This window comes from Manis pentadactyla, chromosome 5 (genome assembly GCF_030020395.1).
Source record: "Manis pentadactyla isolate mManPen7 chromosome 5, mManPen7.hap1, whole genome shotgun sequence".
NCBI classification, from domain to species: domain Eukaryota; kingdom Metazoa; phylum Chordata; class Mammalia; order Pholidota; family Manidae; genus Manis; species Manis pentadactyla.
Genome location: NC_080023.1, coordinates 59569637 through 59588693, shown reverse-complemented (window position 1 = coordinate 59588693; position 19057 = coordinate 59569637).

Sequence of the window (19057 nt, the reverse complement as noted above, 5' to 3'; positions counted from 1 at the left end):
GGAATAGCAAAACCTCTGGTTGACGGTGGACTTAATGGTTAAGCACAATGGATTAAAAGATCAAAAAGCTGGTGAATGTTGGAGAAGGGGATAGAAATGCTTCTTTAATGCAGCTGTCTCCTTACATGTAGAGGGAACTAAATTAGTCTAATACTAATGGTGTCTCTCCATTCCTTTGCTCAGAGCCCATCTGAGGAAGAAATAACTTACATATTTTGAACATTTGGAAAGAATAAACTGTGCATGCTTGGGGTTCAGTTCCTCCATTTCTCTCTTGAAGGAGAGCTTTCTACTGAGCCGTCAGCTTCCTCCTGATTCTACATTCCCTAAGACTTAGCCTAGGCAGTTCCCCAAACCAGGATGCTTGCCTTTATCTAAACTTGCCTTTGGGAAAGCCTGCCCAATTTGGGGATTCAGAATTATGGTCAGCCGTATCCCTTAACTTGGCCTTTATCAGTTATAAAGTTGATACTTGACATATTATCAACTTTCACACTTGTCTTATTTTTCAAAATGCTTGGAATCAGGGCAGAGAGATTTTATTTTATGACACCCCTTGAAAATATCCACACTTAACCATTTCCTGATATGGTTATTTATTTAATGTCTATCTCTGGTAGAATACAAATTCCAGGGTAGGTATGTAACTAACAGAGGGTAGGCTGTCAATAAAGACTTGTGAATAGGGACAAAATTGTATTTGCCATAATGAACTAGGGTGATGACCTCATGGATGATTGAGGTTCTTACATTAAATATCACTGTGTGTCATGGATTATTAATTTCTTGTCTCTGCTCTTTCTTTTTTTATTTTATATTACTTTATTTTTATTAAAGTATCATTTATATACACTCTTATGAATGTTTCACAAGAAAAATAATGTGGTTATTACATTCACCCTTATTGAGTGTTCCCCCACACCCCATTGCAGTCACTGTCCATCAGTGTAGTAAGATGCCACAGAGTCCCTATTTGTCTTCTCTGAGCTACACTGTCTTCTCTGCAACCCCACACATACCATGTGCACCAATCATGATACCCCACAATCCCTGTCTCCCTCCATCCCCACCCGCCCTGCCCTACCCCTCCCCTCTAATAACCACCAGTCCCTTCTTGGAGTCTGTGAGTCTGCTGCTATTTTGTTCCTTCAGTTTTGCTTCCTTGTTATACTCCACAAATGAGGGAAATCATTTGGTATTTGTCTTTTTCTGCCTGACTTATTTCACAGAGCATAATACCCTCTAGCTCCATCTATGTTGTTGCAAATGATAGGATTTGTTTTCTTCTTATGGCTGAATAGTATTCCATTGTGTATATGTACCACCTCTTCTTTACCCATTTATCTACTGATGGACATTTAGGTTGCTTCTGTATCTTGGCTATTGTAAATAGTGCTGCAATAAACATAGGGGTGCATATGTCTTTTTGAATCTGATAAGTTGTTTTCTTTGGGTAAATTCCTAGAAGGAGTGGAGTTCCCAGGTCAAATGGTATTTCTACTTTTAGTTTTTTGAGGGACCTCTATATTGCTTTCAACAGTGGTTGAACTAGTTTATATTCCCACAAGCAGGTAGGAGGGTTCCCCTTTCTCCGCATCCTCAACAGCATTTGTTGTTCTTAGTCTTTTCGATACTGGTCATCCTAACTAGTGTGAGGTGATATCTCATTGTGGTTTTTATTTGCATTTCCCTGATAATTAGCGATGTGAAACATCTTTTCATGTGCTTGTTGGCCATCTGAATTTCTTCTTTAGAGAAGTGTCTGTTCATATCCTCTGCCCATTTTTTAATAGGGTTATTTGCTTTTTGGGTGTTGAGTCATGTGAGTTCTTTATATATTTTGGATGTTAACCCCTTGTCGGATATGTCATTTACAAATATATTCTCCCATACTGTAAGATGCGTTTTTGTTCTGCTGATGGTGTCCTTTGATGTGCAGAAGCTTTTAAGCATGTAGTCCCATTTGTTCATTTTTGAATTTGTTTCCCTTGCTCAAGGAGATGCATTCAGGAAAAACTTGCTCATGTTTATATTCAAGAGATTTTTGCCTGTGTTTCCTTCTAAGAGTTTTATGGTTTCATGACTTACATTCAGATCTTTGATCTATTTTGAGTTTACTTTTGTGTCTGGGGTTAAACAGTAATCCAGTTTCATTCTCTTGCATGTAGCTGTCCAGTTTTGTCAACACCAGCTGTTAAAAAGGCTGTCATTTCCCCATTGTATATCCATGGCTCCTTTATTATATATTAATTGAACATATATGCTTGGGTTAATATCTGGGCTCCCTAGTCTGTTCCATTGGTCTATGGGTCTGTTCTTGTGCCAGTACCAAATTGTCTTGATAACTGTGGCTTTGTAGTAGAGCTTGAAGTTGAGAAGAATATTCACCCCCAACTTTATTCTTCCTTCTGAGGATTGCTTTAGCTATTCTGGGTCTTTTTTGGTCCCATATGAATTTTAGAACTATTTGCTCTAGTTCATTGAAGAATGCTGTTGGTATTTTGATAGGGATTGCATTGAATCTATAGATTGCTTCAGGAAGGATGGCCATTATGACAATATTAATTCTTCCTATCCATGAGCATGGGAAGTGTTTCCATTTATTGATATCTTCTTTAATTTTGCTCATGAATGTCTAGTCTTCAGAGTATAGGTCTTTCACTTTCTTGGTTAGGTTTATTCCTAGGTATTTTATTCTTTTTGATGCAATTGTGAATGGAATTGTTTTCCTGATTTCTCTCTCTGCTAGTTCATCGTTAATGTATAGGAATGCCACAGATTTCTGTGTATTAATTTTGTATCCTGCAACTTTGCTGAATTCAGATATTACACTTGGTAATATTGGAGTGGATTCTTTAGGGTTTTTTATGTACAATATCATGTCATCTGCAAACAGGGACAGTTTAACTTCTTCCTTGCCAATCTGGATGTGTTTTATTTCTTGTGTTGTCTGATTCCCGTGGCTAGGACCTCCAGTACTATGTTGAATAGATGTGGGGAGAGTGGGCATCCTTGTCTTGTTCCCAATCTTAAAGGAAAAGCTTTCAGCTTCTTGCTGTTAAGTATAATGTTGTCTGTGGGTTTGTCATATATGACCTTTATTATGTTGAGGTACTTGCCCTCTATACCCATTATGTTGAGAGTTTTTATCATGAATGGATGTTGAATTTTGTCAAATGCTTTTTCAGCATCTGTGGAGAAGATTATATGGTTTTTGCCCTTTTTGTTGATGTGGTGGATGATGTTGATGGATTTTCAAATGTTGTACTATTCTTGCATCACTGAAATAAATCCTACTTGATCATAATGGATGATATTTTTGATGTACTTTTGAATTCAATCTGCTTATATTTTGCTGAGTATTTTTGCTTTTATGTTCATCAGGATATTGGTCTGTAATGTTCATTTTTTTGGTGTCTTTGCTTGGTTTTAGTATTAGAGTGAAGTTGGCCTCATAGAATGAGTTTGGCAGTATTCCCTTCTGTTCTACTTTTTGGAAAACCTTAAGGAGGATGGGTATTAGGTCTTTGCTAAATGTTTGATAAAATTAAGTGGTGAAACCATCTGGTCCAGGAGTTTTATTCTTAGGTAGTTTTTTTTATTACCAATTCAATTTCCTTGCTGGTAATTGGTCTATTTAGATTTTCTGGTTTTTCCTGGGTCAGCCTTGGAAGGTTGTATTTTTCTAGAAAGTTGTCCATATCTACAAGGTTATCCAGTTTGTTAGCATATAATTTTTCATAGTAATCTCTCATAATTCTTTGTATTTCTGTGGTGTCAGTAGTGATTTTTCCTTTCTCATTTCTGATTCTGTTTATGTGTGTAGACTCTCTTTTTTTCTTGATAAGTCTGGGTAGGGGTTTATCAATTTTGTTTTTTTTCTCAAAGAACCAGCTCTTGCTCTCACTGATTCTTTCTATTGTTTTGTTCTTCTTGATTTTATTTATTTCTGCTCTAATCTTTATTGTGTTTCTCCTTTTACTGACTTTGGGCCTACATTGTTCTTTTTCTAATTTTGTTAATTATGAGTTTAGACTATTCATTGGGGATTGTTCTTCTTTCCTGAGGTAAGCCTGTATTGCAATATACTTCCCGCTTGGCATGGCCTTTGCTGTGTCCAATAGATTTTGCAGTATTGAATTATTACTGTCATTTGTCTCCATATATTGCTTGATCTCTGTTTTTATTTGGTCATTGATCCATTGATAACTTTGGAGCATGTTATTAAGCCTCCATGTGTTTGTGGGCTTTTTCATTTTTTTGGTGTAATTTATTTCTAGTTTCATACCTTTGTGGTCTGAGAAGCTGGTTGGTACAAATTCAATCTTTCTGAATTTAACGAGGCTCTTTTTGTGGGCCTAGTATATGACCTATTCTTGAAAATGTTCCATGTGCACTTGAGAAGAATGTGCATCCTGTTGCTTTTGGATCAAGTGTTCTGTAGATGTCCATTAGGTCCATCTGTTCTAATACGTTGTTCAGTGTCTTTGTCTCCTTACTTATTTTCTGTCTGGTTGGTCTGTCTTTTGGAGTGAGTGGTGTGTTGAATTCTCCTGTGCATAAATATATATAATGGTCATATCCTGTTGTTGGACTCACCCTTTTATCATTATATAATGTCCTTCTTTGTCTCTTGTGACTTTCTTTGTTTTGAAGTCTATTTTGTCTAATACAAGAACTACAACTCCTGCTTTTTTCTCCTTATTTATTGCATGTAGTATCTTTTTCCATCCCTTCACTTTTAGTCTGTGTATGTCTTTGGGTTTAAAGTGAGTCTCTTGTAGGCAGCATATAGATGTACCTTGTTTTATATCCATTCAGTGACTCTATGTCTTTTGATTGGTGCATTCAGACCATTTACTTTTAGAGTGATTATCGATAGGTATATACATATTGCCATTGTAGGCTTTAGATTTGTGGTTACCAAAGGTTCAAGGGTAATTCTCTTACTATCTAGTAGTGTGATTTCATTAACTTAGTATGCTATTACAATCACAACCTAAAGGTTCTTTTAGTTTACGTCCTTTTCCTTCCTCCTCCATTCTTTCTGTATTAAGTATCATATTCTGTACTCTTTGTCTATCCCTCGATTGACTTTGTGGGTAGTTGATTTGATTTTTGCATCTGCTTAGTAATTAATTGTTCTACTTTCTTTGCTGTAGTTTTATTTCCTCTGGTGACAGCTGTTTAGCCTTAGAAATAGTTCCATCTATACCAGTCCCTACAAAATGCACTGTAGAGGTGGTTTGTGTTAGGTAAATTCTCTCATCTTTTGCTTATCTGGAAATTTTTTAATCCGTCCTTCAAATTTAAATGTTAAGCTTTCTGAGTAGAGTATTCTTGGTTTGAGCCCCTTCTGCTTCATTACATTAAATACAGAATGCTACTCCATCCTGGCCTGTAAGGTTTCTGCTAAGAATTCTGATGGTAGCCTGATGGGTTTTCCTTTGTATGTGATTTTATTTCTCTCTCTGGCTGCTTTTAATAGTCTGTACTTATCCTTGATCTTTGCCATTTTAATTATTATAACTCTTGATGTTGTCCTCCTTGGGTCCCTTGTGTTGGAAGATCTGTGCACCTCCATGGCCTGAGAGACTATCTCTTTCCCCTGACTGGGGAAGTTTTCAGCAATTACCTCCTCAATGACACTTTCATTCTAACCCTTTTTCTCTCTCTCTTCTTCTTCTGGTACCCCTATAAAGCGAATATTGTTCTGTTTTATTTGGTCACACATTTCTCTCAATATTCTTTCATTCTTAGAGATCCTTTTTTCTCTCTGTGCCTCAGCTTCTTTGTATTCCTCTTCTCTAATTCCTATTCCATTTACCATCTCTTCTACTACATTTAATCTGCTTTTAAATCCCTCCATTGTATGTTTAATTTCAGATATGGAATTTCTTAATTATTGAATCTCCATCCTAAATTTGCCTCTGAGTTCTTGAATATTTTCTATACCTCCATGAGAAAGTTTTTGATTTTTAATTTGAACTCTCTTTCAGGAAGATTGGTGAGTTCAGTTTCATTTGTCTGTTTTTATGGTGTTTGTGAGATTTTTGTTTGAACCAGGTTCTTTTGATGTTTCATATTTGTATGTGGTGCCCTCTCGTGCCCAGAAGCTCTAGTCTCTGGAGCTGCTCGGCCCCTGGAGAGATGTCAGGAGCCACAGGGGAGCAGTGCTGATGCCCAGGAGGAGGAAAGAGCTGTTTCCTGCTTCCTGGCTGCAGTGCTTGTCTCCACTGGTGGAACCAGTGGGCCAGCACACAGGTGTGCTTTGTGTTTATAGCTGCTGTATTTGGGGCCTCCCTCTGGCTGGCCTGACACCAGGGCAGGGACCTACATTTTGTGAGCCAGTGCTGGCAGGCCAGGAGGAAGGTGCAGCAGGCTGTGTATCACTGTGGGGGGTCTCAGAGATGAGTAGCCAGCCAGGGGGATGGAGCACCTGAATCTCCTAAAAGTTCCCAACCTGCTGGGCAGAGTGCACCCAGACAACATTATCCATGTATCCCTTCTCCCGTGCAGCATGCTCTGTAAAGACCTCACCCCTTCAGCAGCCCTCTCACTGCTAAGTAGCCTCTCAGACCACCATGTTGAGGTACTTGCCCTCTATACCCATTCACTCTTGTGAATTGTCCCAGAGCAGCTAGATGTGGATCCCTGTCCCCCATAAATGGCTGGAATCTCAGTCTTTCCAAGTATTCCACCTGTCTTAGATTTCCAACTCTGCTAATCTCCAGAGCACCATCCAATGTAGCTTTGTGCTCCCAAAGCAGTTCTCCAGGGCTGGGTGTTCAGCAGTCCCAGGCTTCCACCCTCTCCCCACTCCAGCTAGGGTGGGGGAACGGCTTGGGTCCTGCCGGATCAAGGCTTTGGTACATTACCCTGTTTCGTGAGGTCTGCTCTGTTCTTCAGGTGTATGTAGTCTGGTGTAGCCTTCTTTCCTGTTGCTCTTTTAGGATTAGTTGTATTAACTATATTTTTGTATTATGTGTAGGAGGAGTTCTCTGGTTCACCTCTCACGCTGCCATCTTGAATCCGTCTCTCTCTGCTCCTTCTTATAGTACTGTAAAAATGCATTCCTTTAGTTGCTTCCCACCATCTTATTTTACAAGCTTCTATGTACTTCAATAACTTTAAAATAGTAGCCTAAAAATCTTTCCTTAGTGAAGTACATGGACCTTGTGTATTAATTAAAGCTGCTTTGTACTATTTCTCTTTCTGGTATTTAGTTGAGTTTCAATGACTTCAACTTGCTTCAGTGCTTTAACTTATTAATCAGGCATAATTGGATATAACTCTCTGTCTCAAAATATCTTACTGTATTTTTCCCACTCTTCTTATGATGATGTGAAATGAAAAAATGCCTACATGTGCAAGAAGTGAGGTGAATGTCATAGGCATTGTGACTCAATGTTAGGCTAATACTGACCTTCTGGTGATAAGTCAGAAGGAGGATCATGTGCTCCTGGACTGAGGGTGACCATAAGTAACCGAAACTGCAGGAAGCGTAATCCTCCCTTATCTGTGGTTTCTCTTTCCACAGAGAGACCACATTCACCTAACTTTTATTAGAGTATATTATTACAACTGTTCCATTTTATTCTTAGTTATTGTTATTAATCTCTTATGTGCCTAATTTATAAATTAAACTTTATCATAGGCATGTATAAAAAAATAGTATATATAGGGTTTCATACTATCCAGAGTTTCAGGTGTCCACTGGGGATCTTGGGATGTGTTCCCCATGGACAAGGGGGGGCTACTGTATAAATCTGGGCACTCATGTATATTCTCAGGCACTTTCATCTCTTCAGTTTTCTTTCTTCCTATGTGACCAGCCCTTAGTAATGTTAGGGTTTTGAATTAGGAATTATTATAAGGCAATACTACAGGCTTAAGCTTAATTGGGTGTGTGTGTGTTTGTGTATAGGGGTTTCCAGTTCATGTTCAGCTAAGAAAAAAGTTTTACATTGTCTTTTTACTGCCATTATTATCCTTCATGCTTAAAATTCCATTTAAAAACTAAGGAAAGGATGGCTCTGTTAGAATTCTAGTATTCCTGCATTTCAGTGGTCTTAACACCAACTTAATATCATCAAAATCCACAGCAAACTTAATTAGAATCTTTTGTTAAAAGCAAGAGAAATCAATCTGTGGGAGGCAGTTTTCGAGATGACTGCACTGACTCCACCTCCCAGCGTTCACATCCTTGTGTGGTCCCTTCCTCTGATGGGCAGGCTAGATGTAGTGACTTGCTCCTAATGAATAGGATGGCAAGAGCAATGGGAGTCACTTCTGAAATGAGATTATAAAAGAGGACTTCCATCTGGCACTCTCCCACTCTCTTGCCTTCCACACTGATGAAGCCAGTTTCCATGTGAAGAGCTGTCCTATGGAACTGAACAGCCTGTGGCCTACAGCCAGGGAGGAACAGAGTCCCCTCAGTTCAGTAGCCTGCAAGGAACTAAATCTTGCCAACAGCTACTAAATAAGTGCATTCTGTTCCGGTCAAACCTGGAGATGACATTAGCATTGCTGACACCTTGATTTCCGCCTCTTGAGATACCCTCAGCTGGAAGACTTAGCTAAGACATGCTTGAGCTTCTGACCCACAGAAACTAATAACTGTGTGCTGTCTCAAGCCACTAAGTTCTGGGGAAATTTATCACTTAGCAATAGATAACTAATATACATCCTAAATTTATCATGAAAATTTCATTTAACAATTTATTAAATATTGCTTTCAATTTTAGTTAAAAGCAAAGAGTAGTAAATCATCTGACTTGCAAAGGGGGATTTGTTAGTCAGTAAAATCATTTATTTTCTCAGTTTCTGGGAATCATTCCCAAAAAGGCTTTTCCAAGGCAACAGATAATTAGTGGTAATATATGCTATTTTTTAAGTTAAAGTTCCCTATTTAATTCAATATACTAAAAAGTGGGAAATTTGGAATGCTGATTTTCATGCATCTTGGCCAATATAACATTTTAATGTAATATTTTAATCTTTTAATATTGGCTTAAATACATTTTTCTCAAAAATATTGAAGTTGCAAATTTAGCTTATTCAGTTTATAGAACATATTTGCCAAAGACTTTGCTTGCAAAGTCATCTTTAGGTTCAGATTCATTAACCAACTTGGATTTACTTTCTGTTGGAAAAAGCCTGACTTTATTTTAAAATTTTAAACGTGATAATGCACATTTTTAGAAAACTATATAAACCACTAAGAAAGTTTGGTGCATGTCTTGAAAGATTGTAATCAAGAATCAACTAGAGAGTTTTGGATTTATTTTTGTCTGAGATAGCAAAAACACAGATTGGCTTCTGATGGAGGAAGGAGAAGAGAGTGTGTTTGCCAGATGTTTACCTGGGAAAGTGAGCTGCAGAAGAAATTTCTCAGTTAGTCAGTAGAGAATGTTAGGTTTCCTTTCTTATTACCAGTGTCACAATGTATGACTCTTCATAGTGAAGCTCAAGGCTCTTTGGCATTTCTTTGGGGAAAATACAGTTGTTGTGTAAAAAATAATGTTATTAATCTTATTCATAAAAATAAATTATTATAACTATTCTATGGAGAAAGATACCTACTATAGAATAGGAAGACATCTACCAAAAAATATATGTAACAATATTTTTCACATTAGGTTGTGGGAATTAGATAGGATGCTGTATGTGAATATGCCTAGTGTAAGTCCTAACACTTTGTAGGTACCTTTTTTTTTTTTAATGAATTGACTTAAGGTCATTAGGCTTCATTCTGCAGGGAAAGGTCATGGCAGCAAGGAGTTAGGATGTCTGGGGACCAAAGATTTTGAGCAAAGTTTTGAGGTTGCTGAGGGAATTTCAACCTCTGTAGTTTATAACCAAATATATATATGATGTCTAAAAGCCTAGACTTTCCTTCTCTAGAAAGATCAAAATACTGGCCCTTAAGATAAAATGGGAGAGAAAGCTAGCTGACTCAATGGACTCTTAAATTTGGACCTGGCTATGTTGTGAAATACCACCCCTGGCTACCTCCTGAAGTACAATATTTTCTCATCTGTCTGGTATGTTAAGACAGAGATGGGATAAGGGTGAGGGAGAATGAAGATGACCTCTCAAGTTCCATCCAATCCTAAAAGTGACTAATTTTTGCAAAGGAATACACAGTATTGGGTAATAGGGAAATAAAAACATCTATCTATATGGCATGCTATGAATTAGAATTTGTAATTCTTGGGAATTTTCTCAGGAATTGATAAGTAAAATATTTGTAATAAATTATTACCCATATTTGCAATCTTAACTTCAAAATGATACCCACATAAAGTGGCCTACTTTAAAGCCTTGCACATTTTGTATTTAAGTATGGTTTGTATAGTGCGTCTTACTGTAATTAGTATATACTCAGGTCCCTTTTCTCTGCTAGTCTGTGTGCTCTTCTAGGCAGCTACCATGTCTTCCTTATCTTTATATTTCAGAGCACAATCTTGGAATGTAGTAGGGGCTGAATGAACTTCTGATTTACCAAACTGATCTGGACAGACATATACTGAGCCTGCTTGCTGCCATTATTGGTAGCATTTGTGTTACTCACTTTTGGGTCATTATCATTTCTATTTACTTTATCTTCAACATTTATTTAAGTTTGGCTCTTCTTTTGTCTAAGAGAAACAGTATATTTTAGTGGTGAAGCACATACTCTGCCAGACTAAAAATCTGCCTGTGTAATTTCCCATGTAACTCTGTGCAAATTATTGAATCTCTCTATGCCTTGATGTTTTCATGTATCAAATGGGGACATTAACAATATCCTTTTCATAGGGTTGTGTGGAGCATTCAATGTGATTAACTATCTAGCGAGTTTAGTGTAATACTTTCCAGACAGTATATGCTCAACAAATCTTACATATTTTTAATATACCCTGTAGCCTCCCAGACACCTGGTTCCCTATGTTTGGGTGGCATGTAATCTAGTTTGAATTGAAATAAATCAGGATTTGGGGGAGAAATAGTCAATGGTTGCAGTGGGTGAAGATTTGTAAGAGATGATTACTAAGTTAATGTTTGACTTAATATACAATGTATTTTAATTAAATATATTTTAATTGTCATACATTTACTTTTTTAAAAAATGATGCTCTTATCTAAATCCTCATCAGTCCTCTCCACAGTCTACAAGATGTGCACCACCTCACTTAACAGCATGTGTTTCCATGAGAATTTTATGACGTTAGTACCTTATGCTTTCGTAAAGAACCCATTCTCCGTATCATGGAATGCAAGGATTTCTTTTCAGGGAAACATAATTGTTACAACACATGTGGTACATTTATGATGCTATATAAATAAAAAATGCTAGTGTATATTTTCCCATGGCTACACTCTGGGTGTAGCTTTAAAACAGTTCCTGTTTCTAAGATAGGAATAGTTGATACATAAGGGCTACTCTTTTTCATTTGTTAATCTTTAGAAGTTAAACAAGTATAGCTCTATGTATTCCATTGCATTTAATATCCCCAAAAAGCATTAAAAACAAAATCTAGGATGGTGGGTGAGATGATTTGTACAATAGGAATGTTATAAAAAATGAGCTGCTCAGATTGGCCTATTTGCTGTCAGATTTATTTCCCAAACCCTGCCTCTCTTTTTTTTGGACTGTCTTGAAATGGTTTCTTGCTAGGTTTGGCCAATGGTGGGAGATTGGAGGACAAGACACCTGGGTATTTCTATCCGTTCATTTGCTTGGGTTGGGGACAATCCCCTCTGGCTGTGTCTGTGTCTCATCATGGTTATAGCTTTTGTAGGACTGGCCCTCCTTCATTGTTCCAACCCTGGGCAGTCAGCTCATGGAACCAGCACCTACTGCACAGCTTGTCTTTTGGTGTTGGTCCCCTCATTGCCTCCTGTTTCAGTCCCTTGAGACTTAAGAGGTGGTTACAGGTTACAGATTCTTTCTGCTATTAGTTTCTGGGTTGCCTCATGGACTCATTGGTTTTTCAGCTTTTCCAAACACCTTTCAAGTCTTTTTGTTTGATTTCCTGACATGGACCTCATTGTTTACAGTAGAGTATTTGGAGATTTTAACAGTTTGGATAGATAAGCAGAGACCTTTGAGTTTTTATCTATGTGTAGCAGGTACCTAGTAAGTGTCTTAGTCCAGTTGGGCTGCTCTAACAAAATTCTATACACTGGGTCACTTATAAACAACAGAAATTTATTTTGCACAGTTCTGAAAGCTAGGAAGTCTGAGATCAGGGTGCCCACATGGCTGCATTCTGGTGGGGGCCTTCTTCCTGGTTCATAACCAGTGTACTTTCACTGTGTCCTCCTCATGTAGTGGAGGGGCTAGGGAGCTCTGTGGGGTCTCTTTTATAAGCACTGATCCCATTTATAAGGGAGAGCCTCACCCTCATGACTTAAGCATGTCCCAAAGGCAGGCCATTGCATTGTGGGTTTGGTTTTCAATATGTGAATTTTGGGGGAACACAAACATTTATACCATAGCCATAAGCAATGCAGAAGTTTCCAGAATTTTTTCTCTTTGCAGTGAGTAAACTTTTGTCTCTTAGATAACATCTAAGGACCTAGATACTTTAGACATAGATTTATTGGGCTACAGCTCATCCCTTAACAAAATTTCTGTATTCATTCTCTGTAGTGGAAAAAAAAAAGAGAATATAAAGGTCTGTACATCCCTCTTGTCAGCTCAGAAAATTTACTTCAGCCTCAGTCTCTTCCACATTGAGATTTAACTTTCATGGAATAAGGAGTAGCTCTTTTCATAAAGGGGTGGAGTGTCGGTAGACTGGTTGGTGCTGGTGGGTATAATACATTCTAGGGAGGAGGCTTATCATAGATATGGGTGATCTTTTTCCTCTGGCTCTGATCTTCTCTTTGACAAAGAGGAATATTAAAAGTATTGATTTATACCACAGAGTTGTGATCAGTAATGAGCTGCTCAGTGTCTTCTGGATCTATATACCAATCTAAAGCAAAGAAAGTACCAAAAGCAAAGTTCAAGAACACCACATTACCAGTGGGCCAAGTAATTTCCTCATTTACTGTTACTTGAATGATGTAGTACCAGGGACTGGATTAAGAGCATTTACTACCTGCAGGCTCTACTTTTAATTGTCTCTAATTCCTTTAGACTCATTTGAAAGAACACAAAGTCAGATAACCAGGCAATGCTGATTTCTGCCAGAAGAGGATTGATTCCATTCATTTAATGGTATAATTCTTGATGGAAGAGGGTACTATTTGGAGATAAAAGGCCAAAGAGACAGCATCTATTCATTCCCATGGTGCTTAAGATTCATAGCCCAACACATAATTTACAGGGGGTAAAGAGAAAAATCACAAGTATAACAACAAAATTCTCCTGTTTCAATGACAGAATATTTGTGCCAATAACTTTATGATCTTCACACAACTTAAATTTATGCTTTGAGAATTTTTTTTGATGGGAAAATAAGTTGGTACTAACCTCTGGTATTGGCCCCATCTTTCTTGGACATATTCTGTAACCAGTCTGATAAAGGTTATTTATGTGGAAATTTTCTTCACACACACACACACACACACACACACACACACACACACACACACACATACATTTACTAGTTTCATTGCCAAAATAAATTAGCCCAGGGTCAATAGCTGTCTTTTATTTTCCACTTTTCTTTTTCCTCTTAAACATTTAAAAATCCTATTTGAGGAAGTTATCAGAATGACCTGGAGAATTTATTGGGCCCCCACCCTGCCACCCCAGAGTTTTTGATTTAGCAACCCCAAAATTTTAGGAACCCAGAATTTGCATATCTGAAAAGTTCCCACTGATGCTGCTGCTGCTGGTCTGTGGATCACAAAAAGAACAGGAAAACCTATGAGTAAAATGTGGTTTGTATGCTTAAGAATTTACAAGGATACACAAAGCAGGATTAATGAGAGAATGATTAAGTCAACTGTAGGAAGGTGGTGATCATGAAAACCAGCAAAGGACATCTGAGCAGGATTTAATAGCAAGAATGGGAATTCAAAGAGGCACAATAGGGAATAGGGAGGGAATTTTTGTGAAGTACAACATAGAAATGTGTAGAGGCATGCCCAAGCATGATTGATTTATTCATTTAGCACAGTCTAATAAATCCATTACATCTTGAGAATAAAATGGTCAAAAGTAATCTGTTTACAGAAACCCTCATTAGTAGATCACATGGCTGGAGCATGAGTAGCACAGTGACGTGGCAGGAGATGGTCTGGAAAGATGGTTGAAGGCCCCTAGTGTTTCATGGATGACATGTGTCATAGTAAGGAGCTTGGAATTCACCGTTTGGGGTAGTGGGGAGTATTCTGAGAAGAGCAGTCTGGCAGTAGTGTGGAGAATGGATTGGAGGGAAACAGAATAAGATCAGAATAAAGATCAGTAAGAAGGCTATTATGATAATCTGGGCAAGAAATGATGAAGGACCCAGCAAGCTTTTATTTCAGTTTTGAGTCATATGAGTTTTAAACAGTTTGTGTGCATTTTTCCCTTCATAAGCCCCCAACCTATATTCCTCTCCTATTAGAAAGTCAATTGTTTAGGGGCTAGGTGATTTTTTATTAAAGGTTGTGTGTATATACATGAGCTCAGTCAGTGTGAAGGGAAATATATTCTTGCATAACCATCTAAGCAAGTAACAGGGAGTAATTTAGACAATAAGGAAAATAAAACTGAATAGGTATTTTTTGAATATCCTAAATCTTTAAATAAGATATTTCCTGTCATGTTCTTGTCTCTAAGTTTAGTCAGGGGCTCTATTGCTGTTCTAAATTTAAAACTTTCTTCAGATATTGTGGACTAGTTTAGTGCATTGGTAAAATGCTATGTAGAGTACAGAACACAAAGCGTGTTTTCTTTCTGCTAATTCCAAGAATATCCAATGAAGGTGATAAGAATCACACCAGAGACCATCTTCATTCATTTTAGATTATCCTCATATTCATATTCTTTTAGGTCAATTCATGTCTTTGATTATATTTTCTATTTTTGCCATGCCAAAATGTCCCATTTGGCCTCAGTATTTGTGGTAAGCAGAAGTTCTCAAATGGCCTTCTAAAATGTCCTATCCTAATCCTTGGAACCTGCGAGTATGAATTTTCTCACTTATGATTAAGTTATGTTTCATGACACAGTTGGCTCAAGATAGGGATATTGTTTTTCTGGATTTAATCTAATCACATGAACTCTTAAAAGCAGAGTTTTCACCAGCTGATAGTGAAGGGAAAATTAGGAAATTTGAGATATGAGAAGGACCCAAGGATGGTTTGAAGGTGAAGGGAACCTGTGAGAGGGGCCATGGGTAGCTTCTAGGAGCAGTTAATGACTGCTTTTGACAGCCATAAAGGAAAAAGGGTCCTCTAATTTACAATTTTGAAGAATTGGATTCTTCCAGTGACCTGAATTAGCTTTGCTAATGTGCTGAGTTTTGACCCCTCCCCAAGTTGTATGCTGAAATCCTAGACCTCAGAATGTGACTATTTATATATAGGGTCTTTAAAGAGCTAATTAAATTAAATTAAATGATTAATTAAATCATTAGGGTGGACCCTAATCCAGTATGGTGTCTTTATAATAAGAGGAAATTAGGACACAGACATGCACACAGGGAAGAGCAAATGATGACAGAGAGAAGGTGGCCATCCGCAAGCCAGAGAGAGGCCCCAGGAGAAACCACCTCTGCCCTTGGACTTCTAGTTTCCAGAAGAAAATACTTTTTCTGAGATAAAATAAATTTCTGTTGTTTAAGCCATTTAGTCTATGGACTTAATGTAGCAGTCCTCATAAACTTGGAAAAGAATTTCTTCCCAGCCAGTTGGACGCCATGATTTTGGTCTCGGGAGACCACGAGCAGAGGACTGCAAGGGGCCCATCTGACGTGTGACCTGTAGAATTGTGAGATAAGAAATGGATATTTTAAGCCACTACATTTATGCTAACCTATTATGAAGCAATAGAAAACTAATACAATATCCTAAACTAATTCATGAATATGTCATTTAAATATTTTAGAGTTTTATTTTAAGATTTTTCTATCTTAAAAATCTCAATGAAAAGTATGATTTACTTCAGGTGAAAATTTAGCTGGTTTTAGAATTAATAGACTTTTTCAAATAAAAAATTATGTTCACATCTTTATGGTGGAACAAAGCGAACAGCCATGTCATCATGCAATATTTATTGCTGTAAACCAAGTTTATGCTCAGGCTTTTTATGGAAGGTGGTGGTGCTACACCTGAAACCTGGGTTTTGAATTTAAATAAGTCAGGATTTGAGGGAGAAAGAGTCAATGGCTGCATTGGTAGAGATTTGTACTAGATGATAGCTAAATTAACATTTAACTCTGTGAAATTCAACATATTTTAATTACTTTAATCATCTAATTCTTATTTTTTAAAGATGAAACTCAAAAATCACATACTGGGTAAGTTAAAAAACATAATTGATACCTTGGAGTGAACATCTTTCTCATTGCTCACAGATCCCAGGAATTCATTCAGTAAATCATACAATGAGGTGTAATTGCCTATGACCTGTAGCTGTCTGAGAATTTCCTTCCATAATACACTAGAGCTGTGAGGACTAAATTGGTCCCTCCTAAGTGGTTGACCAGCCACATTAAGTTAAAGATAAGTTTGTAGTTTTAGAAATGAAAACCAGTGATCAAGGAGTACTTCTATTTTCTAGTATAAATCACCACCGTGGAGGAGATAGATGGGGTCAAGTGCAGAGTTGGTAGTCCCGTGGGGAATATTTGAGTTTTTGTCATGTACTGCAATTTACTCTAAATAATTTTAGAGTCTGGGTCCCCCAAGTCATAAACATTTATCAAAATAAGATGTCTGTCTCATTTTTCCTAGAAAATGACTTATTTTTTTACTTGTATTTTGGAATAACTAATTTCTTCACTTCCTGACCATTGCTCACTTACCCATAAGGTTGATGAATTTCATTTAATCATTCCCATATGTTTATTCACTTTGTGGATCATTATGCATAATTGCTCATTTCTCATACTCTGCATTTGGGTACTTTCTGATCATGAACTTATCCCATGTTTCCAGGCAAGAGGAAAAAAATCAGAGTGAAAAATATATCTGGCTATTGTGGGGATTAATGACAACTATAAGTGAGGTTTGAAATGATAGAAGAGCAATATCAAATTGGCTTACCTTTGTTCACTGATGTATTATTACCACCCAAAATAGTACATAGAAGCACATAGTATTTATTGTACAAATAAATGAAGGGAGTTCTGGATTCTTGCGGGCTTTTTTTCATTGTTTATCTTGAATAGTTTCTCATGTATATTGGTTCATATTTTCTCTTGTGAACTTTTTATTCACATCCTTTATCATTTTACTGATTGTTTTTATTATTAAGTATAAAACATTATATATATAGTAGTAAAACTATGCCATAAATGTTGCAAATATTTCTTTCAGCTTATTGTTTATATTATTATTCTTTAAAAATAGAACTCTTATTCACACAAAAATTTTTTACTTGAAATCCAGGAAAGACCTTCCCTATCCAGAGATCAAGTATTCCCTGATATTCATTTTCTTTATTTTACCTATGTTATTTTTTAGCAGGTTAATCCATTCATCCATTTGGCATTTGATTTGGTATATGTTTTAATATTAGGATCTAAGTAGATTCTCTTTTGGTAAATCAGCTAATATTTTTAGCTGAGGAATTCACTCTGTCTGTTTGACAGAAAAAGAATTTACAGATGGATATTGGTATAAGTCACAGTCACCAGTGTGCAGGTTATGCACATAGCATAGTTCAATACCATGCTGTAAATCTGTTCTCCTTGAGGACCCACTGCTGCTCTGGCCGAACACTGAGACCTGCAGTTTGGATAAGTGAAGCTGTGGGTGTTGAATGTTGGATTGTCCAGTCACTTGAAGCCCAGGACACTCCAGCTGCAAGACCCCTGCTCCACATTCCCTGCTGCTGTGGTCTACTGGGCTTCACAGAATCTGGGGCAGGTGTGTCATGTACTGGAGACTAGGGCCTACTTCACACCCTAACTTAAAGGAAATTAGGGATGTAAAATCTGCATTTTCAATCAGTAGTGTGGAGGCAGTTTTTTCTGCCCACAGAACTCAAACGGTGGAGAGATTCATATGCTGAGATTATATAGATTTTTTTCTTGAAACTATGGATGAGTACATCATTATAGACATTAACCATACTTGGAATAAACTGTTTTTTGTTTGTGGGGAATATTGGGTTGTGGGAATGGGGCCGTGGATGTATGTTCTACCCCTAGCATAAAGTTAAATATGTGATCTTTGCGGTTTAACTGCTATGTTTGAAGTCCATTTTTGCCGTATTCTAGCTCTATGATCTTAACCAAATTAAGTAATGTATCTGTTGGCCTTAGTTTATCTGTAAGGAGATATCAGTCCACTCTGTTGTGATGATTATAACTGAAATGAGGGTGAGGTACATAGCACACTGCCTGGCACAGAATATGAACTTCACAGACGTTATTATTACTGGTTACAGTTGTTGCGGGTTCAGTTTCTTTATAATGCAGCTGGGCTGTTATCTCTGGTCTTCTACTTTGGCCCCTTATATGTTGCAATTCTTACTGGTGCCAATCCAGTAGATATTGTATTAAAAAATTAGCTACTTCATAATGTTTTAATGTCTGTGTAGCCTCTTCATTCTATTTAAAAATTTCATAATAAAAATAACTGTCACACAGAATTGGGGTGCATTATATTCCCAAATATCATTTGGTCTCCTGGGCGTCACAGAATCTGGGGCAGGTGTGTTATCTACTGGAGACTAGGGCCTGCTTCACACCCTAACTTAAAGGAATTGTCATCCCAATTCTGTGTGATAGTTATTTTTATTATGAAACTTTTTAACACACACTAAATTAGACTAAAAAGTTCATTGAATCACTCTCGACTTTTCACCAGATTCAATAATTACCAAGGTTTTGCTACATTTGCTTCATCTAAGTTATATTAATGTATTATATTTGGTTGGAAGTTGGCTCTGGAAGCT